Consider the following 25984-nt stretch of genomic DNA (forward strand, 5'->3'; position numbering starts at 1 on the left):
AATACCTGCCCTGCCATTTTCGTTGTGAGATACTGAAAAATAATTGAACTTGTTTCTGAACTTTACTGTTGTTTCCTGCAGAGATGGGCTCAACACTTGCTTCACAGATGAGCTACAAAAATTAATGAGAATATATGTATGAAAGTACTTTGTAAACTATAAAGTCTTATTTGTAATAAGGTTTTCTTACTTTTTGTTGGAGAGATTCATGGATTGTTGGACCTAGGAGGGATTTTGACTCATTTGGCTCATGTTTCCCGTTTTACATATGAGGAAACTGAAGCCCAGAAAGTGGAAGTGATTTGTTGAAGATTATAGAACTGGTTAATAACTGGGCAGTGATTGGAAGACAGATGTCCATATTTAATTATATTTGTTTATTTTCTGTTTTTTTTTTTTTCCTACCTTAGAGCCTGTTATGTTAAAATTTTACTGCTTTCTCCCCCCACTTAAGAGTTCAGTATTTATTAAATATCCAAAATGAGGAGATGCAGAACTTAAGGAAACGAACAATCTATGGTAAGGTTGTAAAGCTATGAAAACAACATTGATGTAGTGTTTGGTAACCAAGCTTCATAGTTACTCAAATGACAAAATTATGGGAAAAGAAAATATGAGTTAAAGTTTCTTCATAGTAGAGCCTGTAGGCTTTCTTATTTTGTTTCATTTTTAAAGAAATCTTTATTAGCTCAGAGCATAATGTACTCTTTAGCTCTTTAGAAAAGCTAAACTCAGTTTATTTTGGTTTGTCTTTTTCTTCTTTTTTTAAACTCATTTCCATTTGCAGAAGAAATTAGGTGTACCATTTTTGTTTCTGGACCATGGCCAACTGAATTTTAGACCTTTTTTCTCAGCGACACGTAAGGGTAACCAGAGATTGGGGCTGGAGGTGTTAGTCAGGTGGAGAGATAAAACAGGACATAAAACAGGAACATGTAGAGCTTCCTGTTGAAAATGGGGCTGATTTATGTTGTGCCACCCTACCTTCCAGTAGAGTAATCTGAGCCAGCGGAGAAGAAACTTCCCTGCTGGTTTGGTGAATGCTCTTGAGGTGAGGGGATTTCCTTCTCCCGGGAGGAATAAGCATTGTGGTATTCTGCCAGTGCTCACACAGAAGTTTGGGTCTTATTCTACAGACAGATGCAGTAAAATAAGGGTGTTCCACTATCCCTGGAGATTGACAATCCGACCTTCTACCTGCTGCACTTCTACTTTTTTGGTGTAAAAAATTGGCCTCATTGAATTTTTGCTGTTAGTTTCTTTCTGTGCCCAGCTAATCAAAAACAAAAACAAAACCCACACACTTTGATGACACCTTGCTTTCAAAGGTCTTATTTACATTCTTAGATGCTTTATTTATTCTTAGATGCTAGCTCATTCATTTTTTTCAGTGAACTGTTGATGAGCTCTGAAGTGAGTCTTAGAAGCATGGGCAAGATTTGTGGCTTCTGGGTCTTTTAAACATGGATGATTTGCATAAGGGACAGAACAACACAGTGATTTGGTTGATTTGGTTTGTAATCATGAGGGTACAAAAAACCATCAGGGCAGATCTTTTAACGGTAGGTAATGTTCCCCAGTCAACAACCATTTTCTCCTTTTATTCTGGCCTAGAGAGTAAGATAACCCCATCTGCAAACAGAACAGCGTGTTTTCTTAAAGGCATAGAGAGATGACACCAAAATGACATGGAGGGATGTGAGGGGTTTCTTTAGCTGGCCCGTAGTAAGTAGTAGTGCATTGGTGGGTGTGCCACAAAGTCAGGTGAAGCCATTTCTCTTTGCCTCTGGTAGTCTGGGATGAGAAACTTCAACCTGTAGATTTCCAATTTGTTGCTTGTCATGTTGCACTAAGTTCTCCCTCTAATTAGGATTGTAGTATGCCTAAGTTTAAATTGCAGGAAGCAGGCAATTACATAATGTTAGATTTCCCTTTTTCCAATTCAGGAGAGGCAGGAGAATGTGTGCTTGTTGGGAATGCCAGCTTGGGGAGGGAGAATTGCTGGTTCACAAAAACTTGGGGGTCACTCAAAGGCAACTTGAGCAGAACTGACAGCCAGTGCTGCTGCCATTGGATTCCTTTTTCCCTCTTTCCTCCTACAGAGCAGGTCTAGGTTAAATGAATTTCACAGACATGAAAGTTAATTGTGGTTATTTGTCTTCTCTTTCTACTTTTTCCATAAAACCTTTTACCAAAGCTATGAACAGGTATAGTCATTGATGGTTTTGTGGTTCAGCGACTTGCTTCCCTTTTTTTTTTTTTTTGAGATGGAGTCTTGCTCTGTCACCTAGGCTGGAGTGCAGTGGTGCTACCTTGACTCACTACAACCTCTGCCTCCTGGGTTCAAGCGATTCTCCTGCCTCAGCCTCCCGAGTAGCTGGAATTACAGGCACATGCCGCCACACCTGCTTAATTTTTATATTTTTAGTAGAGACAGGGTTTCGCCATGTTGGCCAGGCTAGTCTCAAACTCCTGACCTCAGGTGATCTGCCTGCCTTAGCCTAGGAGTGCTGGGATTACAGGCGGGAGCCACTGTGCCCAGCCGACTTGCTTCTTTTTATAATGAGTTCTGAACTGCTCAAAAGAAAGCTATTGAGAAAGAAAAGCAAAGGGCTGTGTGCCTAACGATCTTGTTCCTATAATCAAGACTTGACTATGGTCAGTGTCTTTTACTTTGGCCTCAATGTTATCGTTCTGTAATTCATTTTCTTCATATTGTAAATTATTTATCTAGATAGGAAATCTAATTTGCTGGTTTTTTTTTTTTTTTTTTTTTTTTTTGAGATGGAGCCTGTCACCCAGGCTGGAGTGCAGTGGTGCGATCTCTGCTCACTGCAACCTCTGCCTCCTGGGTTCAAGTGATTCTCCTGCCTCAGCCTCCCAAGTAGCTGGGATTACAGGCATATGCCACCACACCCAGCTAATTTTTGTCTTTTTGATAGAGACAGGGTTTCACCATGTTGGCCAGGCTGGTCTAGAACTCCTGACTTCCAGGGATCCTCCCGCCTTGGCCTCCCAAAGTGCTGGTATTAAAGATGTGAGCCATTGCGCCCGGCCTAATTTGGTATTTTTTGAACTCATTGCCTTTCCTTTAATAGTCTCTACCTCCCAGAATTGATTGAACCTTTGTTTTATTTTTTTTTTTGAGACGGAATTTTTGCTCTTGTCGTGCAGGCTGGAGTGCAGTGGTGCGATCTTGGTTCACTGCAACCTCTGCCTCCCGGGTTCAAGCGATTCTCCTGCCACAGCCTCTTGAGTAGCTGGAACTATAGGCACATGCCACCATGCGCAGCTAATTTTTTGTATTTTTAGTGGAGATGGGGTTTCACCATAGTGGCTAGGCTGGTCTTGAACTCCTGACTTAAGGTGATCTGCCCGCCGCTGCCTCCCAGTGTTTTGGGATTACAGGCATGAGCGCCTGGCCTGAACCTCTATTGTTAAAAATGTTTCTTTTCAGTTCTTGATGCTCTCAGAGAAGCAGCTGCTAACTGGACTGTGGTATCCCATGCCTTCAGGAAGAGAGAGTCTGCTTATTCGGAGGTGCTTATAAGATAGAGAAATATAAATTAATAGGATGTCCTAAAATTTTCACCAAGTTTGACTTTTGTTGTTTGCTTCACCTGTATATACCTAGGAAAAAAAATTGTGTCAGTTTTTTTCCATATTCTTGCAAGAAGCGTGGGGCTGTGGCTCTGAACTATACTGCTTGACTTTTAAAGACTTTTCAAAAACACATGTTCTTGAAATGAGGATTAAATGTGTAGTTGATTTAACTCCTCACTTTTCCCTAACCATACTTTTGGTTGCTCCACTGAAGACCTCAGAAGCTTCTGCCAGCGTGCTTTCCCAGAGCCTAACTTCTTAGTACTGGTATTTGACATACCAAGAGAGTGCTCTGTGTGCGTATGTGTGCATGCTTGTGTGTGTGTTTGTGTAGTGGGGGCAGGTTTGACTCCTAGCTCAGAATGTGCTCTTGGGAAACATGTTAGGAAGCCTGAATATGGTTCCTAAACCATGTCCCTTTTCCAGTTTGAGAAATGCCTGTGGTTCTTCAGAGTCTCAGTGTTGTTTTATTTTTTAAATTAGGATCTTAATGATGATCCTTTGTAACGGGGAGCAAGGTATAGTAAATTGCATAACAAAATAATGTTTCAGTAGATAAATGGTAGGTTACAGAGAGCTGTAGGATTCACAGAAAAGGCTTATTAAAAGTTCAAGAACTTCAGCCTAATAATTGCTTTGGATGAGATTGTTCTGAAGGCCATTTTCAAGGTGGTGGTTAAAAGTACTGGTTTTCTGTGGTTTGGATAGGATGTGTGTTTGGGGGAAGCAGTGAGTGCTTGGGTAGAGAATCACAGTGAACCTTGAGGCTTTTCTCCTGGGGGAGAATGCTAGATATTGAGGTTGATGGGTAATTTCAAGAAGCTCAGTAGGTGATTCTGTTATGCCTCTTCCCCACTTAGTTGAAAACACAGTGACTTTTATGTAATTTTTAGATCTGTGCTTGACAATAAGGTAAATAAGTAGTGGACTTAAACCAGAGTGTAGCGAACTGGGGATTGTAGAAACATTTTGGATGGGTGAAAAGGAGAGCCTCTGGATCTTTCGTAGAGGCCCATTGATTCAAAAAGACAACTTGAAAGAACTCCTCAAATGACTGCCAGCAGTTTAAAGGGTCAGGCTGCTTAGACTCCTGCAGTGGAGATGGGACCTGTACATGCAATTTGATAATTGTATGTTAGCACTTCTTTTAAAAAAAATTGTAGTAAAAACACATAAAGTTGACCATTTCAACCATTTTTAAGTGTTCAGTAGTATTAAGTATATTCACCTTGTTGTGAAACAGATTTCCAGGACTTTTTCATCTTGCGAATCTGAAACTCTGTAACCGTTAAACATTGGCCCCCATTTCCACCTCCCACAGACTCTGGCAACCATCATTCTTTCTGTTTCTATGAATCTGACTACTTGAGGTAACCTCATATAAGTGGAATCATGTAGTATTTGTCTTTTTGTGACTGAATTATTTGACTTAGCATATAATCCTCAAGGTTCATCAATATTGTAGCATGTGACAGGATTTCTGTCTTTCTAAAGGTTTAGTAGTATTCCATTGTATGAGTATACCACATTTTGTTTATCCATTTATCTGTGGATAGATGTTTGGGTTACTTCTACCTTTTGGCAGTTGTGATTGTTGCTATGAATGTGGGTGTGCAGATATCTCTTCAAGACCGTGCTTTTAATTATTTTGTATATATACCCAGAAGCAGGATTGCTGGATCATATGATAGTTTTATTTTTAATTTTTTGAGGAACCTCTATACTGTTTTTCATAGTTGTACCATTTTACAATTTCATCAATAGTTCATAAGGGTTCTAACTTCTCCACATCCTTACCAATATTTATTTTCTGTTTTTTTAAAAAATTAATTAATTAAACAAATTTCTTTTTTTTTTTTTTGAGACGGAGTCTCGCTCTGTCGCCCAGGCTGGAGTGCAGTGGCGCAATCTCGGCTCACTGCAAGCTCCACCTCCCGGGTTCACGCCATTCTCCTGCCTCAGCCTCCTGAGTAGCTGGGACTACAGGCACCCGCCACCGCGCCCGGCTATTTTTTTCTCTTTTTTGTAGAGACGGGGTTTCACCATGGTCTCGATCTCCTGACCTTGTGATCCGCCCGCCTCGGCCTCCCAAAGTGCTGGGATTACAGGCGTGAGCCACCGTGCCCGGCCTAAACAAATTTTTGAGACAGGGTCTCCCTCTGCCACTTAGGCTGGAGTGCAGTGGTGTGATCTCAGCTCTCTGCAATGTCTGCCTCCCGGGGCTCAAGTGATCCTCATGCCTCAGCCTCCGGAGTGGCTGGGGCTACTGTTGCACACCACCACACCCAGAGCTAATTAAAAAAAAAAATTAAATAGTAACCATCTTAATGGATACAAGGTGATATCTCATTATGGTTTTGATATATGTTTCTCTGATGATGAAGTTGATTGCATTTTCATATTCTTGTTGACCATTCTTATATTATCTCTGCATACATGTCTGTTCAAGCCCTCTGCCCATTTTTAAATTGGGTTATTTGGTTTTTTTATTGTTGTTGTTGAGTCGTAGGAGTGCTTTATATATTCTGGATATATATATTTTTTCTTCGGCATTGTGTTTTACTTTTTGGGGGAGAGGCTAGGAGGAGGAAGCGGTGAAAACAGGGTCTCATTGGAGTCTCCAAAGTGTATGAAACCTCTGGTAGTACAAAGATGAGATGAGATGAGATGGCCAGGCAAGTCACATGGAAAATCCCCAAGATTCTTTTTGCTACTGATTTCTATAATTAAAATGTGACAGGTGGAAAGGACTAGTACATGGAATTCAATAAATGTCACTTGTCTTTCCTAACTAGGTTCCTCACGGTCTAGGTTATGCCTAGATATCATCATCCTTCTCCTTTCAGAGAATGAAGCTCACCTAGAAAACTGGAGAACTAAAAGTGCAATACAGTTTGGATAATGCAGTTGGTTAGCTGTCTCCCCATCCTCCCAACTCCACTATTCCAGGGAGGGGCTGAAAGTAGAAGTGGCTCCCCTAAAGTCTAGTCAGCATGTCGTGGGAGAGTCCACATGAAGGGCTGTGGGCTGTAACTGTCTAGTGCACAGTCCTCTCTTTTTGGTGATGATAATTGTAGGGAAAGAAGTGGACATGCATGCTGATTTCACGAGCTGTCTTCAGGATCTCAAGAGCCTTGCTGTGCTCAGTATCTTGGAAATCCACATCATTCACAGCTAGAACTTGGTCCCCTTCCTGAAGTCCTGCTGTATGTGCATCAGAGTCAGGAATCACCTTGGAGATGAAGATGCCTCGCTGGGAGGCCTTTCCTCCTCAGATGTTAAATCCCAACTGAGCTCCAGGAGGCTTCTTCAGTGTGATGGTTTGGGGCAGAAACTGGGTCAACTCATTGTTGCAGTCTGGGCGGGGTACCCTCTCATGAGGAGGAATCCATGCTGGAGGATTCCCACAGGCAGGCAGGAAAACCACTGGGTAGTCATCATAAGGAATCTGGCTGTCCATCTTGGGCAAGGCCCAGTGGGCAGTCCCCAGCGACCTCAGGCTTTGCTCCATATTCTAGATATTAATTCCTTATGAGATAGATTACTTGCAAATATTTTCTTCCATTCCAGGTTGCTTTTTCGGTCTGTTGATTGTGTCCTTTGATGCACAAAAATTTTTTAGTTTGATGTAGTCCCTCTCGGCTAATTTTGCTATTGGTCATGTCCAAGAAATAACTGCCAAGTCCAAAGTAATGAAGCTTGTGTTTTCTTCAGAAGTTTTATAATTTAGATCTTACATTTAGGTCTTTAGTACATTTTGAGTTCATTTTTATGTATAGTATAAGGGTCCAACTTTTATTCGTTTGCATGTGCGTGTCTTATTTTTTCCAGCACCATTTGTTGAGGAGACTGTCCTTTCCTTATTGAGTGGTCTTGGCACCCTTGCCAGAAATCATTTGGCCTATATACGTGGGTTTATTTCTGGGCTGTCTATTCTATTCTGTTGGTCTGTTTGTCTGTTTTTATGCCACTATCACGCTGTTTTGATTGGTAATACGTTCTGAAATCGGGAAGTGTAAATGGCACTTTTCAGTTATGCTGTTCTAGATATTGAGTAATAAAGAAGTGACATTAAACAATTCAAAGAGTTTTTTCTGTTTTTGAAGGGTCGAGACACACTTAGAGAATGAGGTAAGTTGATTTTAATGGCAGAATGTATGAGGCTATCAATTGGCAAGGAGCATAGTAAAAGCTGTGTGTCTAGCACTTCCGGTTTGCAAAGTGCTTTCAGAGATATTGAGTCCAGTGACTTGGGAAAGCTTCAAAAAGGCAATGAATCTTGAATTATCACAACAGTCAGATGTGTACCTTAGTGGGTGTTCATACCCAACACTCTGTGCCAGTTGCATCACAGTGATATAGAGAAATTATTATAAGAACTGTCACTCGTGATAATTTTTTCCTTGATTTTGTGTTGTCTTTCCTTTTCCAATCCAGTAGTTTCAGATTTCCTGTATCTGCCTGTTGAATAGCAGTGGACCCCATATGAAGGTAGAATACTTAACCACAGTACTATTTTATATTTTGGATGTGTTAAAAAAACAAAAACAAAACAGAAAACTGATCTGGCTGGGTTATATAGGATGAATTGAAGGCAAAAGATTGAAGTCAGAACAGCAAATTTAGTGGCTGCTATAGTAACTAATTTCAGCTACTTAAGACATATTTTCTCATCTTCTTAATACAACGATGGGGATAATTTTGGTTGAGTATATTATTTGAAGGGACATTTGGTAGAATTTCCGTGGAAGAAAAATGTAGTATGCTTGTATGTAGTAGGCCTATCATAAAGATTTGTTTATTAGTGACCAAATGAATTTGTATCTGCAACATATGTTGAATGGTGACCAAATGAATTTTTGTTTGCATGGGTAGGTCTCTAAGGAGTAATTTATTCACTTTTCCTGTAGGTGTTTATTGAATCCCATTATATGCCAGGGACTGGTGGCTGCTACTGGTAAACAGGATACATGGTTCCTGTTCTTGTATAGCTGATACTCTTCTAGTGACTTATGTGGTCCTTTTCAATGTTCTGTTCCTCTCCTCTGGTTGGATTTTTCTTTTAGTCATAGGCCACCTGTTTTACTTTTGATGCAAAAACAATTGCAGTTGTTTATGGTCATATATTAAATATTATTTATATATAGAGAGAAATAAACAATAGTCAATTGCATTTTGGTTTCCAAGGAGATATATCTTGGCAAAATTTATTTTATCAAGTGCTTTTCTAAGAAAGAGAACCAAAGGAAACTGGCTGTAATGTCTTTTGGTTAAGATTTTCCCGAGGACCCAGATAGGATTTTAAAATCTTGGTTTCTTCTACTCCCACACCCACTCCAAAAGAATCTGGAAAGCTAGTTATGACTAATGCTGGATTTTGATATTGATTGTTGGAGCTTTGAAGAGTCATATAACCCTTCTGGATCTTCATTCATTCATTAATTTCTTCATTGACTTAATAAGTCTTCATTGTTTACCTATTATGTATCAAGTAATCTCTTCTTTGTAAAAGAGAAAACTGAAGGTTGAATTCAGTTTTAAGACCTACTGTAAAAATTCTATAAATTTATTACTATGATTTAGTAAGATTTAAGCCTTTTTATAGATAGTAGAAATGTTTTTGAAAGAACTGAAAAAAGAAATTTATAGAGTTTTTGTTTTTAACTCTGAAATATTTTAGTGAGAAAATTCTGTACTGGTGGATAATTTTAGTGTTAGTTTCATTCTGATCTGAAACCAGTCAACATTTAAACTCAGCTCAGAGTTTTTCTTTGTAATTTTGATAGTAGACAATTCTGAATCTAACCTTTCTGTTGTTACTGATAACACCCTGGAAACTTAATTCCTGTTTCAGATGACTGGTATAATGTGTGTGTAGGAGATTTGGAAATGCTTATTACCTCTTCTAGGTGCTTGGTTCTGAATCTTTTACAGTGTGGTCATTTTTGTGTGTAGTAGTCTTGGGATAATGGTAAGATCATGTCACTGACTGCAGAACAGTCACACTGAAGATCTGAGTGCCATTACTGTGATAATTAAGCAGATGTTTGCTCATGCTACCAAAAAAGTAATATTCAGAGTTCCTAGTGTGAGATTTCGTGGCTTTATAAAGTAGTATTTTCATTTTAACTTGTTGGAAATTCAACATAGTATTGACTATACATGAAAAGATTCAGTTATGCAAAGTAAAATGTAAGAATTTCCTCCCATGTGGATTGTTGCTTTTCGTAAATCTGGTTTCAGTGTTACCAAAGAACAGTGGAAGATTTGTTCTAGTCCTGGCTCTACTACATACTAGTTGTGTGACTTTGGCTGTCTTTCATTTACTAATTAGCAGTATCATTATGCACTTTCTAGATGGCAGATACGTTATCATCCTAGGGATACATCAATGAACAACTCCGAGTGAGATGGGAAGCCGCTGGAGGGTTTTGTACAAAGGGTTTTGGTCTGACATCTTTAAAGAGTGGCACTCTGTCGTGCAGGGGAGTAAAATGGGGAGGAGTGCAAAGGTGGAAAGAGGGGGATGTTAGAGGTTTCTAGCAATGCTCTGTAGGTGAGTGAGATATGATAGCAGCTGTGGAGGTGATGAGAAGTAAGTGGTTTCTGGATGTATCTCAAGCGGGGCGAAAATGATTCACTGATGGGTGAGATGATGTAGAGTGCGACAAAGAGTGCACTCAAGGATGACACCGAGGTGTTTAGCCTGAGCAGCTGGAATAATGCCGCTGCCATTTACTGAAATGGAGATGCCTGGAGGAGCAGGTTTGGGTGCGGTATTAAGAGTTGATCTGTGCATGTGGGATATGAGATACAAGTTGACTTGCCAAGTGGAGCAGTCAGGTAGGCAGCTGAGTGGGTATGTCAGTCTTCATGAGCTTTAGTTTTCTCATCTGAGAAATGGGGAAAGTGTCTGCCCTTGTCAGAATTCTTGAGATCAAATGAGAAAAAAAAAAGTTAAAACTTGTAAAGCTGTGTCTTGTATTATTTCTGGGAAGTAGACTGGCTGCCATCTTGTGTCCTTTGTGGTCTCTTTTGCACTATTTAACTCATAGGCCACATTGTATTGTGGAAAGTTAGCATATGCCCTCCAAAGTCTGGTTTCTTTCCCAGTAGATGTGAAAGCTTTCTCTTTGATCCCTCCTGCAATTCCTGGGGAGCTTCTGGGAGAACTTGGTATGTATGTATTTCAGTTATCTCCAGGGTGTCAGAGGGCTTCATTTTGTGTAGAGCCAGTACTTGAGAGTGTGGTACCAGACTTGCCTCTTAATAAACATAGCTTTGGGCCAAAGTAATTTATTTAGGTGGGAGGGCATTGTAATAGAAAGATGGCTCTTATCTTTCTCAGATTCTTTATTTTAGGCTTTCTCCATAACTTGAATCCATTAACAGATAGGGTCTAATAGGTCAGATGATTGAGGGAGACCACTCTTCATGTTTCTTGATTCAGAATACTTACATATTTTTAGTTTTTTTTTGACAGCTTTACATTTTTCTGTAGGCAGGTGAAATACGTTAAGTATGTATTTGAATCTGTTGAATTAAAATTTGCTTAGGATCCACCATGTTGAAAGCGTCAGTCTTTTATTTTAATCAGTGGCATTTTGTATTAATTAAATGTCTATCATTAGAGGTAGTAGTAAGTAGTTATATATTTGAAATGTAGTACTTTTATAATCTATACTTTCCCACCAGTTGATTTTCCTTTAAGAATGTCTTGGCTGGGCGTGATGGCTCACACCTGTAATCCCAGCACTTTGGGAGGCTGAGGTGGGCGGATCACAAGGTCAGGAGTTCGAGACCATCCTGGCTAACATGGAGAATCCCGGTCTCTACCAAAAATACAAAACATTAGCTGGGCGTGGTGGCAGGCACCTGTAGTCCCAGCTACTCAGCAGGCTGAGGTAGAAGAATGGAGTGAACCCAGTAGGCAGAGCTTGTAGTGAGCCGAGATCGTGCCACTGCACTCTACCCTGGGGGACAGAGTGAGACTCCGTCTCAAAAAAAAAAAAAAAAGTCTTTAGCTAACAGATGTGGTGGTTTTGGGTTCTTCTAATCCACAAGCAGTTTTGAACAGAAACACTGTCACTCTTCACTGCTGTCCTCGTTTGATTATCAGTCAGCAGGTTTACACTGGGCATCAGCTGTGTGCGCCCATTGCAGGTCCTCTGATTTCAAAAGGTCCTGACACATGCAGTGAATATAACTTGATGACTGCCATCTAAGTAAGTATGGTAACCATTGGAATACCATCTAAGTAAGCATTCTAAGTGTTCAGTGGAAAGAGAATGGTAATGGCTTTAATAATTAAGGCATCAGGGAGGTAGGAACCATGTTTTTCAGGAGATATCATGGGGGCAGAAATTATTTTGGATAGTTTTCTTACATGTTTCAAGCAAAAGGACCTCTCTACATGAAGGTTTTTGTTAGGTCTTCAGATTTGTAAAATAGGTTTACCCATCTGCTCAGTAATTGTTAAGTTACATAGTCTTTTGCTTTTCATTGAATTGGCTTACTGTACATTATTTTGTTTCAGCCTCTAAAAAACCGAACCATAGGTACCCAGTATAATATTACTCGACATAATTGTTCATAATTGTTGAAGAGAAACCTCAAACTTTGTCTTTCCCTTTTAAGTACATATTAGAACATTTTGGTCAATTGTAAGAACTAATTTAAAAAGGGATCTATATGTTTAAATCTGTATCTTTTTCATGCTTAATTTTTCCCCCAGAGGGAACGTGACTCTTTTAGTCTTCCTAAAGTGTCTTTTAGGCTTCCCAAATTGTCTGGTGGCTTTTTATTTGAACTTAAGTGTAATAGTTGCTTTTATTGGAGAGATGCCGAGTGTCTGAGGTCACAGTAATTATGTACTCCTAAAGTTTTTTTTAATAACGACTTTGTTGAGTTATAATTCTCTATTTAAATTAACAAGTCAATAGTTCTTAGTATATTCATACGTTCTGCAACTATCTCTATAAACAATTTTAGGACATTTTCATTATCCCACAAAGAAACTCCAAACCCATTTGCAGTCACTCCTCATTTCTTTCCAGCCACACCCCTCCTCCCTGACCCCAGCCCTAGGCTACCACTAACCTACTTTCTGTCTTTATAGATTTGCCTTTTCTGTGTGTTTCTTATACATGGGATCATACAATATGTTGTATTTTGTGACTGGCTTCTTTCACCTAACTCTGTCAAAGCACATTTTATTTTTTGCAAGCGCTTTAACTTTGGTGGTAATGTTACAGATTAAGGATTCAAAACCAAATATTCCCTGTCTACTGACACAGAAATTACAACCTGTACTGGGACCAGAGAAAACAGCTAGCAAAACGACCAGTTAGTTACTATGTGTGTTTGTAGAACAGGGAGTGAACTTTGAAGCTTTCATAAAATAAAACCACCCTAGTACTAACCAACCAGTACATTTAGTACATGTGATTGCGTAATTGTCTTACCGCTCCTTTCCAGAGTATTGTCCTGCTTCTTCCTCGAATTTCTAGCAACTCTTAGAAATCATTTCTGATTCTTCCCTTTCTCTTACTTTTGGTCTGATCTGTGACCAAGCTTGAATTGGTTTTATTTTTCAGCTTTTGCTCTTAGTTTTATTGTCACCGTCTTAGAGTGGACCTTGACCCCTGTATCTAAGTGGGAGTAGCTAAGTGGCTGTAGCAGCCTTCTTTCTGACCCCTTTGACTCCTGCTGTCCCATTCTCCAGGCCATCTTGTCTGATCATTCTTTTTAAGGGACCACTTAGTTACATGTGCCACCCTGGAGGAATTCAAGTGGCTCTAATACTTTGCTACTTCAAAGTCATCCTTTCCTGCTTGCTTTTATGACATTCCTGTTTGGTCTCTCTGTTTTTGGTCCTCTACCAGACTGTGTCTCTGCCTTCCTATGCTAGGCCTTTGCTCTCTCCTCTTTCCTCCTGTTCTGATTTTCTTCGAATTTTAATTCGTTTTCAGTTTTAGTTCTATTTAATTCAGAAAGTATGGAGGCCAGGCGCCGTGGTTCTTGTAATCTCAGCACTTTGGGAGGCTATATCAGTGTCTTCTCACATTGCTAATAAAGACATACTTGAGACTGGGTAATTTATAAACGAAAGAAGCTTAATGGACTCACAATTCCACGTGGCTGGGGAGGCCTCACATCATGGCAGAAGGCAAATGAGTAGCCAAGTTACGTCTTACATGCAGGCAAGAGAGCATGTCCAGGGGCACTCCCCTTTATAAAACCATCAGATCTCGTGAGACTTATTCACTATCATAAGAACAGCATGGAAAAAACCAGCTTCCATGATTCAGTTACCTCCCACTGGCTCCCTCCCATGACAGTTGGGAATTATGGGAGCTACAATTCAAGATGAGATTTGGGTGGGGACACAGCCAGACTATATCAGAGGCTGAGGTGGATGGTTCGCTTGAGCCTAGGAGTTCGAGACCAGCTTGGGCAACATAGTAAAATCCTGTCTCTACAAAAAATACGAAAAAATTATCGAGGCATCGTGATGCATGCCTGTAGTCCCAGCTGTTCAGGAGGCTGAGATGGGAGGATCACATGAGGCCAGGAGGTGGAGGCTGCAGTGAGCAGAGAGAGCACCACTGCACTCCAGCCTGGGCAGCAGCATGAGACCCTGTCTCATAAAAAAAAAAAAAAAGTATATGAAACCTACTAATTTCCTCACTTGTTGCTTTATCACTCTTATCTCCTTTCTTGCATACGGTGCTCCTTATCAGTGTCTTGCCTCACTTTTCCCTCTGAGCACCAGCCCCTGAACTCTAGTTTTATTCCTATCTTTCTCATCCTTCAAGACCCACCTTCTTCATTGATGTCTTGCTGCTTACCATAACACACCCCGATTTCTCCCTTCTCTGACATGTTGTATTGTGTTGCATACTTAAAGAGCCTAGCACTTAATGATTAATGCATAGTTCATCAAGGGTGTTTAGCCTGGGGAAAACTCAGAGGGCTGCGTCATCCTTTGTCACAGGAGTCAAAAGTCCATCATGTGGAAGGAGGAGAGGTTACCTTTTGTCTTCTCAGGCCTCACAGGAGAGAACCAATGAGTAGAGTAAATACAGATATTTGAGTAAACATTAGAAAGGACTTTGCTGGTCCAGGTGCTTGCAGGTGTGATAGGCTGTGTCCCATCCTTGGAGACCCTCATGCATAAGGCTGGACCATTTCTGGCAGGGACATTGTAAAGGGCATTCAGATGATTCACATGGGCTCAGTTACACTAGTGATTAACCGTCTTGAGTATCACAGTCATCTGGGAGCATTTTAAATACACAGGTTCTCAGTCTTCACCTTGAGAGTTTAGGTTGAGCAGTTGTGAAGCCAGGCTTGAAAAGTTTTGAATTAGGTGGCTCTTTTAGTCCTAAGATCCTATGAGGCTCATTTGATTACCAGATTTTTATTTTATTTTTATTTATTATTATTATTTTTTGAGACAGAATCTCACTCTGTTGTCCAGGCTGGAGTGCAATGGTGTGATCTTGGCTCACTGCAACCTCTGCCTCCTGGGTTCCAGCAATTCTCCTACCTCAGCCTCCCGAGTAGCTGGGATTACAGGTGTGTACCACCATGTCCGACTGATTTTTGTATTTTTAGTAGAGATGGGGTTTCACCATGTTGGCCAGGCTGGTCTTGAACTCCCAACCTCAAGTAATCTGCCCGCCTTGGCCTCCCAAAGTGCTAGGATTACAGGCATGAGCAACTGTGCATGACCAGATTACCAGATATTTATTGAGTGCCTGTATTGTATGGCAATATAAAGTTTTTGGTTTTTGCCTTCATGGAACATAGAGTCAAGGGGGGAATGCAGACAGAGAGCTTGAAACCATGTGATTTCTCCTCAGGTAGGTATAGATTCTCTGAGGATAGAGACTGTTTCTCTTTTTTTCATGGTTCTTTATTTGCCCCAGAGGAATGGGCACTTTGGGATTCCTTTTTGACTGTCAAGGTGATTAACCCAATGTTTACTGACAAGCCCTCCTTGTGGTAGGGCGTAGTACTGTGTTCGTTATCCAAGTGTTTTCTTTTCTTTTCTTTTTCTTTTTTTGGGACAAAGTCTCACTCTGTAGCCCAGGCTGGAGTGCGGTGGCATGATCTCGGCTCACCTCAATCTCCGCCTCCTGGGTTCAAGCAGTTCTTCTGCCTCAGCCTCCTGAGTAGCTGGGATTACAGGCATGCACCACTGCACCTGGCTAATTTTTTGTATTTTTAGTAGAGACAGGGTTTCACCATGTTGGCCAGGCTGGTCTTGAACTCCCGACCTCAGGTAATCCGTCTTCCTCCGCCTCTCAGAGTGCTGGGATTACAGGCGTGAGCCACCGTGCCGGGCCTATCCAAGTGTTTTCATACAACTTAATGTCTTGATTGATAAGAAACCACTCTACATTTGTTTCATGGCAGGTTCTGGCTTTAGATTTTGTTGCTTCCTGGTAATTAATATCAGCTATCATTTATTGAGTAACCACTGTGTCAGGCACTTTGTGTCACATTATTGCTAATCTTTATAAACAAGCCTGTAAGATAGACATTAGGACTCTGTGGGAGCCAGGATATTGAGTTCCTGTTACAGAATTTCTGCTTCTCTTAACATAGATTGTAGCAGCTACTGAGTTGAGGCATTATCTAATGCAGTCATCTGTTGGGACCAGAGTAATTGCAGTCATATTTTGGCTGTGTGCATAAAGCGTATTTTGTTGGGAATGCCAGAAAGCCTGTCTGCTTATAGTAGGTAGCTCTGACTACCACCCTGTTAAACTTACAATTTGTTTTAAACACTATGCTCTACTGATGATATAAGATCTTCATCTGTTTCTCCAATGAAAGGCTGATCTTGCTACTATAATTTTAAGCATGGTATGTGGTTTATTATTTGTTCATGTTGTGCCCAAGTGGAAAGTCAGGGACTGTTTTTTTTATTTTTGTATCTATAACGATGATCTGGATTTCACAGAGTTGGTGTGTGACCCATTTGGTGGTTTCTTTTCCTTATCTGTTGTAGGACTTTGGCCTGTCACGGTGTTGGCCCTAGTGCCCAGTTAGTAATGGTCGTAAATATCTTTTGCTGAACAACACCAATGAATTTATTCTGTTAGGTTCTTTACTTATGCCGTCTCATTTTATCCTCATGAAATTTCTGAGAAATAGGTATTATCAACATTTAACAGATGTAGGGAAACTGAGAAAGGCTAAATAACTTGCCTAGCTTTCAGATGCTCCCCTAGCTTTCAGATGCTCCCCAGCGCTCTGATACTCCCCAAGCTTTCTGATACTCCTCTAGTTTTCTGATGCTCCCCTAGTTTCCGGTGCTCTCCTAGCTTTCTGATGGTCACTTAACTTTCTGATGCTTTCCTGTTTACCTGAGGAGACTTAGGCATGGTTTGCATAAGAGTTAATACCATTTCTTTTTCTTTCTCTCACTGCCTCCTATTGTAGGCTTTACTGAGAAAAAATTGATGTTACCTGAGGTCAGGAGTTACCATCCTGGCCAACATGGCGAAACCCCATCTCTACTAAAAAAAATACAAAAAATTAGCTGGGCATGGTGGCGCATGCCTGTAGTCCCAGCTCTTCAGGAGGCTGAGGCAGGAGAATCGCTTGAACCCGGGAGGCAGAAGTTGCAGTGAGCCAGGGTTGCACCACTGCACTCCAGCCTGGATGACAGAGCGAGACTCCGTCTCAAAAAAAAAAAAGAAAAAAAGAAAAATTAAGTGGTAGATGAGTGAATTTTTAGGAGGTGAAGATGTGCTAGTATCTCAGACACCTAGAGAAAAGTCATGAATAGTGTATTTAATTTCCTCCCTTGCCTGGATTCAATGTAGTGCTTGTCACTGAATGTCCTTTCTGGCCAACAGAACTTACTGAGATGTGGGGAACAACTTCCACAGTGGACTGACACCTGCCAAGGGAAGTCCAAGGCCCAGGATTGCAGATGCTTTTAATATGAATAGCTAGGTGAAATGTGAATATATATAGTTTGGTGAGATAAATGCAAATCTTTACTCAGTTTGTAACAACCACGGAGTTTTTTCTAGTAAGAACACCTTCACGTTACTTCCCAACTTGAGCAAGACGGGAAGCTTGAGACATTTATTTTTTGGGGTGAAATGCTTTCTTTCTCATCTTGCAGCATGGATTGTGTTGTGCAATTGTCATCTTGCCATTGACTTCTGCCTGTTGCCCTCAAATTATCGGGCTGTCATCAAGTCAGCATCTGCTTTGTTTTGAAATACATGTCTTTTAAGAGCCTGGAGGCATATTAGAAATATACAGATTTTTTTCTCCCCAACTTTTGTTTTAGATTCAGGGGTACAGGTGCAGGTTTGTTACATGGGTATGTTGTGTGATGCTGAGGTTTGGGCTTCTAATCCCGTTACGCAGGTACTGAGCATAATACCCAACAGTTGGTTTTTCAGCTCATCCCTCCCTCTCTCCCTCCCCTCTCTAGTAGTCCCAGTGTCTGTTATTGGCATTCTTACGTCCGTGAGTACCCAGTGTTTAGCTCCCAGTTAGAGAACATGTGGTACTTGCTTTTCTTTTCCTGCATTAATTTGCTTAGAATAATGGCCTCCAGCTGTATCCACGTTGCTGCACAGGACATGATTTTATTCTTTTTTATGGCTGCATAGTGTTCTGTGGTGTATATGTACCATATTTTCTTTATCCAGCCCACCGTTGATGAACACCTAGGTTGATTCCATGTCTTTGCTGTTGTGAATAGTGTTGTGAGGAACATGTGAGTATATGTGTCTTTTCAGTAGAATAACTTCTCCCCTCCCCTCCCCTCCCCTCCCCTTGTTTCCCCTCCTCTCCCCTCCCCTCCCCTCTTTTTTTGGAGACAGGGTCTCACTTTGTTGCCCAGGCTGGAGTGCAGTGGTAACATCTCTGCTTACTGCAACCTCTGCCTCCTGGGTTGAAGTGATTCTCCCATTTCAGCATCCAGAGTAGCTGGAACTGTTGCTGTGCCCCACCATACCTGACTAATTTTTATATTTTTGTAGAGATGGGGTTTTGCCTTGTTGGCCAGACTGGTCTTAAACTCCTGGACTCTAGTGATCCACCTGCATTTTTGGGGGACATTTTTTGTCCCCCAAAGTGCTGGGATTAGAGATGTGAGCCACTGTACATGGCCCGTTTTCCTTTGGGTATATACCTAGTAATGGGTTTGCTGGGTTGAATGGTAGCTCTGTTTTAAGCTCTTTGAGAAATCTCCAAACTGCTTTCCACAGTGGCTGAACTAATATGAATTCCCACCAACAGTGTATGAGAGTCCCCTAGAAATATACAGATTTGTAAAGAGATGTTGGTGGAAGTGAAGCTGATTGAAAATATAGAAAATACAAGTGTAAGTTCAGTCTTGGCTTTTCCAAGTGTTCATCTAGGAAATATGTTCAGTTGATCAGACAGAAATGAAATTGCTGGTAAAGTTCTTATAGTTAACTTAGATTATGATGGGAAAGGAGTACATTTTTTTATACCTCAAATTTTCTGTTGAGTTTTGGACTGTGTATGTTTTTTGAATTCAGTATACCCTCTTTAAACCTTATGTACAGCTCATTTCTCCAAACCAAATATTTGAGATTTTTCTTTTATGTTAATAAATCCTCAAGATTTTTGCTTTGGTTTATTAGATTAGGATTTCTGGTGATATAATAACTAGGTTGGGTGGTTTTATCTTAATCTCTTGTTTGCTTTAGTATTTAGGTTTATTTAATCTCCTAAGAACAGAGATTATTTTTAAAAAGGATTGTTAAACTTTGGTGGCCAAAGAAGGCCATGATGTGCCTTCTAAATGGTAGAGAGCTCCACAGTTATTTAATGAATTCCAGTCCTGGTGCACTCATTTATAGCGAGATGCGCGAGGGCCCTAGCCTGTTTATCATCCTGTTCTTGGTTTACCATTGCAGCAATAAATCACCTTGATTGGTTCACCTTGTCTTCACATTACAGACTTTTCATGTTGAACTGCTTAAGAGTGTTTGAAAGCTACCTTTTAAATAATGTCCTATAACCACAATAATCCAGCAATATTGAGGACATGCCACCCTCAAACCTTGGTCCACCCACCATCAATCCATAAAGTCCGTGTCTAAATATTACCTCATATTCATCATCCACTCAGCAAATGCTTTTTGAGCTGTTTCATGTCAGGCACTGGCTGTGGATGAGCTATGTATTTCGTAGACAACACTGCAGTTCTGTTCCCAGGATGCTTCCAGCTAGTTGGGAATTCAGGAAGAATAGAGAAAAACGTCTTATCAGGAGATGAAGGAAATAATTTAAATGCACCATCTTTGATTTTTTCCTCCTTGTATTATGAAAACGGTACATTAGACTTTGTGGAAAATTTGGAAAATACAGGACAGTATAAAGAAGAAAAACGTCATCCGTCATTCTGCTACCCACCCAAGAATAACCACTGTTACTACTTTCATGTTTCCTGTGTTTAAAAAATGGCTTCTAAAAACAAGCAAAACAGAGCTCTGTCCAGTAAAAGGCTTTAAAGTGAAGTTTGATGAGGAAAAGGAAAAAAGGCCGCCAGAAATGTTTCTGCTGTTGCGGGGGGACCATGATATGGAAGCAGCATCTTGGGGAAGGGATGTCTGGGAGTTCTCAGGAAGAAAGTATCAGGGAACAAAACCAAGAACAGTGTTTACCTTAGATTTCTTTGTGAATAATTACCAAGTTACAAGTGTGTTGTGTTCTAAAACTTGATGAAGTGGTAATTGGCATTCCACATGCTTTTCTCAAATACTGATCTATGCTGGATGAGTACATGGAGTCTTCCCTCTAGGACAGAATATGCGAGATGATTTTCAGATTGCAGTGTCCACTACGTGTCTATGGTTTAAGTCTGGGAGAATGTGTAACAGGAGAAGCAAGAAAAAAACCATTTTTTTAGAGTCTCTTAGGTACTAGCACTTTTTTTGAAGTCAGTGTTTCATTTAATGTTCATAGCAAACATTTGAAGGAAGCATTTTCCTCATTTTTGTAGTTTAGATTTAGAAAATGGATTTAATTGCTTGTTTATGGTCATAGTGTTTCATATTAAGTGGTAGGGGCACATACGGACTTTGGAACCAGAGACCTGGGTTCCTCCCTACCACAGTGATCTCAGACAATTCCTCAACCTCTTTCTTAATTTTTAAAAGGAAAAGATGATGATGCTTAATTAACTCAAGGTTATTATAAAGATGAAATGAGACAATGTATATAACACCCTTACCACAGTTTAGATTTAGGATCAATGAGTGAGAGCTTTTAGGATGTCACTTGTAAGGCAGCAGGCCCAGTGCCTGACATATAGTAGATGTCCAATAGATGTTGGACCCAGTGCTTCTTACAAGCCCTCCCACCTTTTCAGGTTTTTAAAAATTTCTGTCTGTGCTTCTGTCTGTCAGTCTGTCTATCTATCGAGAGATGGGGTCTCATTCTGTTGCCCAGGCTGGAATACTGGGGCATAATCTTGGCTCACTGCAACTGCTGCCTCCTGGGCTCAAGTGATCCTCCCACCTCAGCTTCCTGAATAGCTGGGACCATAGGTGTGCACCACCAGGCCCAGCTAATTTTTTGTATTTTTTGGTAGACACGGGGTTTTGCCACGTGACACAGGCTGGTCTCCAACTGCTGAGCTCAAGCGATCCACCAGCTTCAGTCTCCCAAACTGCTAGGAGGTGGCGTGAGCCACAGTGTCTGGCTTGCCAACTTTTCAATGTTTTCTAGTATCTTTCTTTTGGATTTTGAAGGACCTTAATGGAAAGATGTATTTCATTTGAATTATCATGGTGGATTCTTGGATTTATAAAATAAATGTCATCTGCACCGCACAGGAAAATTCCATCTCATCAGTAGTTTTCTTTGAAAGGTCATCCTGCACATTTTCCCCTATGTGCCAGTGGGGAAGGCTAGGGGTAGGAAAGCTGAGAGCTCAGGTGGGAATGGGAGAGAAGGAGAGCAGGAGGAGTCAATTTGGGTATTTTCCTGGCATAGTTTGCCATCTGCCCGCCTTAATAAGGACTGTACTATGGCCGTGAGTGACTGGGATTGTAACTGAGCAGAGGTGAAGAGGGCACTATGTGGGAGACAGGTACTATGTGGAAGAGATTTGGTTCTCCCTGCATACTTATGCTCTTTCTTATGCTCTTTCATGCACTTACTCAGTCATCAGACAGTTGTTGATGCTTTCCTACATGCAGTGCACTGTGCCAGTCCTTTGGGATTCAGAGGATGTCCTCGCCTCTGTAGGATTAAGCCAAGTTGACAGACAAGTAACAGAAAATTACAGCTCAGTTTTAAGTGCCAGGTTAGAGGGAAGCTAGGGGAGCTTTGCCAAAGTATATTAAAATTATTTTTCTGTATTTGTTTCATTAGACCTTGAAGGCGAGAACTATGTCTTTGCAACTCAATTTTTCCCAGAGCTTACTCTTTTTGTTTTTCTGAGTCGGAGTCTTGCTCTGTCGCCCAGGCTGGAGTGCAGTGGCGCAATCTTGGCTCGCTACAAGCTCCGCCTCCCGGGTTCACGCCACTCTCCTGCCTCAGCCTCCCGAGTAGCTGGGACTACAGGCGCCTACCATCAAGCCTGGCTAATTCTTTTGTATTTTTAGTAGAGACGGGATTTCACTGTGTTAGCCAGGGTGGTCTTGATCTCCTGACCTTGTGATCTGCCCGCCTCGGCCTCCCAAAGTGCTGGGATTACAGGCGTGAGCCACTGCGCCTGGCCCCCAGAGCTTACTCTTATATGCATCCCTGAATAAATTTGTATAATTTATTATTATTATTATTTTTTGAGATGGAGTCTCTCTTGCCAGGCTGGAGTACAGTGGCGCGATCTTGGCTCATTGCAGCCTCTACCTCCTGGGTTCAGCCAATTCTTCTGCCTCAGCCTCCTGAGTAGCTGGGACTGCAGGTGCTTGCCACCATGCCCAGCTAATTGTTGTATTCTTAGTAGAGATGGGGTTTCACCATGTTGGCCAGGATGGACTCGATCTCTTGACCTCATGATCCACCTGCCTCGGCGTCCCAAAGTGCTGGGATTACAGGTGTGAGCCACTGCACCCAGCCAAATTTGTGTAATTTTTAACCTGACACAGAGACAAGGTAGTTTATAAATAGTGTGTTTAAACTATATGTGTAGAAATCTCAACCCTGTAACTGGAGACATCTGATAAGTCTTAGACTTACTGATAATTTCATTTTTGGAAGGTAGAGGTGGAACATTGACTAGCTAATTCATGCTGAGAATTTTGGGTGAAACTGGCTATTTTGTTTTGGGGTTTTGTCCTGATGGAAGTTGTGCAAGAGGGTCTTATGGCCTAGATTTTTAGAAAGGTATCTCATGAAGCTCAGAGCAAAGATGGTATTACCTCCAAGGCCAGCAGAACTGTAGAAAAGAGTATGGTTTCATGGAGATGTGTGGGGAGTGCCAAGAAACAAAAATTGTGATTGTGTGATTGCAAGTCATGCTGGTAAGCAAAAGTGGGGATGGCTTCTAAAGAAGTCAGTAAACTGTTCAGGGTCATTGGAAAATAAGCCAGATTTTAAAAAAGGTTATTGAGATGTAATTCACACTTTATACAGTTAGCCCATTTAAAGTGTACAATTTAGTGGCTTTTAATGTATTCACAGCTGTGGGTAACCATCACCACAATTTTAGAACATTTTCATCACCTCAAAAATAAATTTCATGCACTTTAGTTATAATCCTTCTGCGTATCTTTCTATCTCCCCAGCCCTAAACAACCACTAATCTACTTTCTGTCTCTATTGATTTGCCTATTCTGGATGTTTCATGTACATTTAAGCAATATGTAGTCTTTTTTTTAAATTTATTTTTTATTTTATTTTATTTTATTTTTTTGAGACAGTCTTGCTCTGTTGCCCAGGCTGGAGTGCAGTGGTGTGATCTCAGCTCATTGCAACCTTTGCCTCCCAGGTTTAGGCGATTCTCCTGCCTCAGCCTCCCGAGTAGCTGGGATTACAGGCACATGCTGCGAGGCCTGGCTAATTTTTTTTTTTTTTTTGGTATTTTTAGTAGAGATGGGGTATCACCGTGTTGGCCAGGCTGGTCTTGAACTCCTGACCTCAAGTGATCCACCTGTCTTGGCCTTCCAAAGTGCTGGGATTACAGGTGTGAGCCACTGTGCCCAGTCAAAATGTAGTATTTTGTGACTGGCTTCTAATAATGTTTTCAAGGTTTGTACATGTTGTAGCATGTATCATACTTTATTTCTTTGTATTGTCAAGTAGTATTCTATTCTATGGATATATAACATTTTGTTTTTTTCTATTCGTCAGTTGATGGACACTTGGGTTTTTCTGCTTTTTGGCTATTAAGAATAATGCTGCTTTTCAGGTGTAAGTTTTAATGTGCACATATGTTTCCATTTTTTTTGGATATATACCTAGGAGTTGAATTGTCGACTTACATAGTAACTCTATGCTTAGTAACTCTAAACAACTCAACCTTTTGAGGAACTGCTGGACTGTTTTCCAAAGTGGCTGTACCATTTTACATTTCCATGAGCAGTGTATAAAGGTCTCAGTTTCTCCACGTCTTTCCAGCACTTGTTACCGTATGGCTTTTTTTTTTCTTTTTTTTTTTTCTGTCATAATAGGTGTGAATGACTTTTATTTCCTTAATGACTAATGATGGTGAGCATCTTTTTATGTGCTTGCTGGCCATTTGTAGATCTTTGGAGAAATGTCTGTTTACATTTTTTGCCCATTTTCAAATTAAGGTTTTTGTCTTTTTTTGTTGAGTTGTAAGTATTCTTTATGTATTTTAGATACAGATCTTTTATTAGATTTGCAAAATGTTTCTCTCACTCTGTGGGTTGTCTTTCTATTCAGGAGGCCAGACTTTAAGTGGAATACAAAAGAGAAAAGGGCACATAGTAAGCATGAAAATGGAAGAATAGACTGAACTGCTACAAATATTTTAGACAGATTATACCTATGGTGATCCATGGCTTGCAGGAAAAAAATTTAAAATTACCACAATGATTTAAAAAAATTTTTGAAAGTATAATCCACATCAAGTACGCAAACTATAAAGGTACAGCTTGATAAATGATCGGAAAATGCATACACACATGTAACCACCATGCAGGGTCAACACAGAGACTATTACCAAACCCCCCAAAAGCCACCTTCTGCACCTTTGCAATCATTAGCCCTCCTGCACCCCAAAGATAACAGCTCTTTTGACTTCTGTCACCGCTGATTAGTTTTTATATATTTTTTGAAATTTGTAGAAATGGGATTATACAGCGTGTTTTCTTTTGTGCCTGGTTTATTTTGCCTAACATGTAAAATTTATCCATGTATTTCCTGTAGTTGATTTTCTTTAGTTGATAGTTTTCCAGTGTATCAATATCCAACTCTTTATACTGTCTTCTCTTGATGAACATTTGAGTTTCAGTTTTCAGCTTCTGGTCATTAGGCCCTCTCTTTCATGCATGTTGAGGTGCACATGGGGCATGCCTTCCCATGAGATGTATGTCTAAGAGTGGACTTGCTGTGTCATAAAGTGTGTTTGTGTTCCGCTTTGGTAAGGTGTATGCAAATTAGTTTTTAAGCTTTAAAACAAAATGAGAACTAAAAAGAGGCTAAACCCACTGTTTAATTTTAACAAAAGGGATTTCAGAGTAATTCCCTCCTTCTTCTTAGTATCTTTTATGGTAGGAAAGTATTTTTCAGACAGAGAAGTATGGAATATGAAAGATGAGAGTAAAGCAAACAAGTTCTTACCCACTTAAAATAAATAAGAATCTCCAGGCTGAAACGGATTCTTCCCCAGGATACTGAAAACTCTACCATTAATTTGAGGAACCCCAGTTGGGAAACTTCGAGAACTGATAAGGTTAGAGAAGCTCTTATAAGGGCAAAAACATGATACCTTTTCCTCACCCATCACAAGGGTTGTGGTCAACACTCCTATTAGCAAAAGACAGGTTAGCAGGAAAGAAAGCATCACAGATTTATTTAACAAAGTTATATATGACATGGGAGCTTTCAAAAATGAAGACCCAAAGACTCAGGGAAAACTGTTTCTATGCTTAGATTTGATGGAGAATCATGGCCATGTAGTAAGGTGATTGCACAAAAAGGGAATGATCTAATGGTAATAAACTGAGAGGGGAACCCAGCAAGGCCTGTCCAGATTCTTCTCAGCCGCTCTGTGTTGAACATTACTTTTCCATTGGGTGTGGGGCAGAACCCTTGTGGAGTAAGGGTCTTATGATATATTTTCAGGTAAGATGGATCAGAGAATTCCTTTATGACCATGCTTCACATAGAAGGCGGGGGAAGTGACCTTGTTTCTGGGGCCCTTCCAGTTTCCTTCAGTTCGGAATCCTTTGGG

The 25984-nt window shown here is 40.6% G+C and overlaps 1 protein-coding gene and 1 pseudogene across 14 annotated transcripts in view; one reads left to right on the forward strand and one right to left on the reverse strand.

Moving 5' to 3' along the window:
- Nucleotides 1-25984, forward strand: part of SIPA1L1 (signal induced proliferation associated 1 like 1) — a 410731-nt gene that overhangs the window by 3555 nt on the left and 381192 nt on the right. The window contains exon 1 of one of the 14 annotated variants that reach the window (XM_073011121.1): nucleotides 15086-15183. The exons of the other annotated variants lie outside the window; for them this stretch is intronic. The gene's annotated coding sequence lies outside the window, so the exon portion shown is untranslated. Of the gene's footprint in view, nucleotides 1-15085; nucleotides 15184-25984 lie in introns of those variants that run through there. 14 annotated transcript variants of the gene reach the window in all.
- LOC140710101 (PDZ domain-containing protein 11 pseudogene) lies at nucleotides 4673-8227 on the reverse strand (annotated as a pseudogene).

The sequence above is a fragment of the Chlorocebus sabaeus genome, chromosome 24 (genome assembly GCF_047675955.1).
Source record: "Chlorocebus sabaeus isolate Y175 chromosome 24, mChlSab1.0.hap1, whole genome shotgun sequence".
Lineage (NCBI taxonomy): Eukaryota > Metazoa > Chordata > Mammalia > Primates > Cercopithecidae > Chlorocebus > Chlorocebus sabaeus.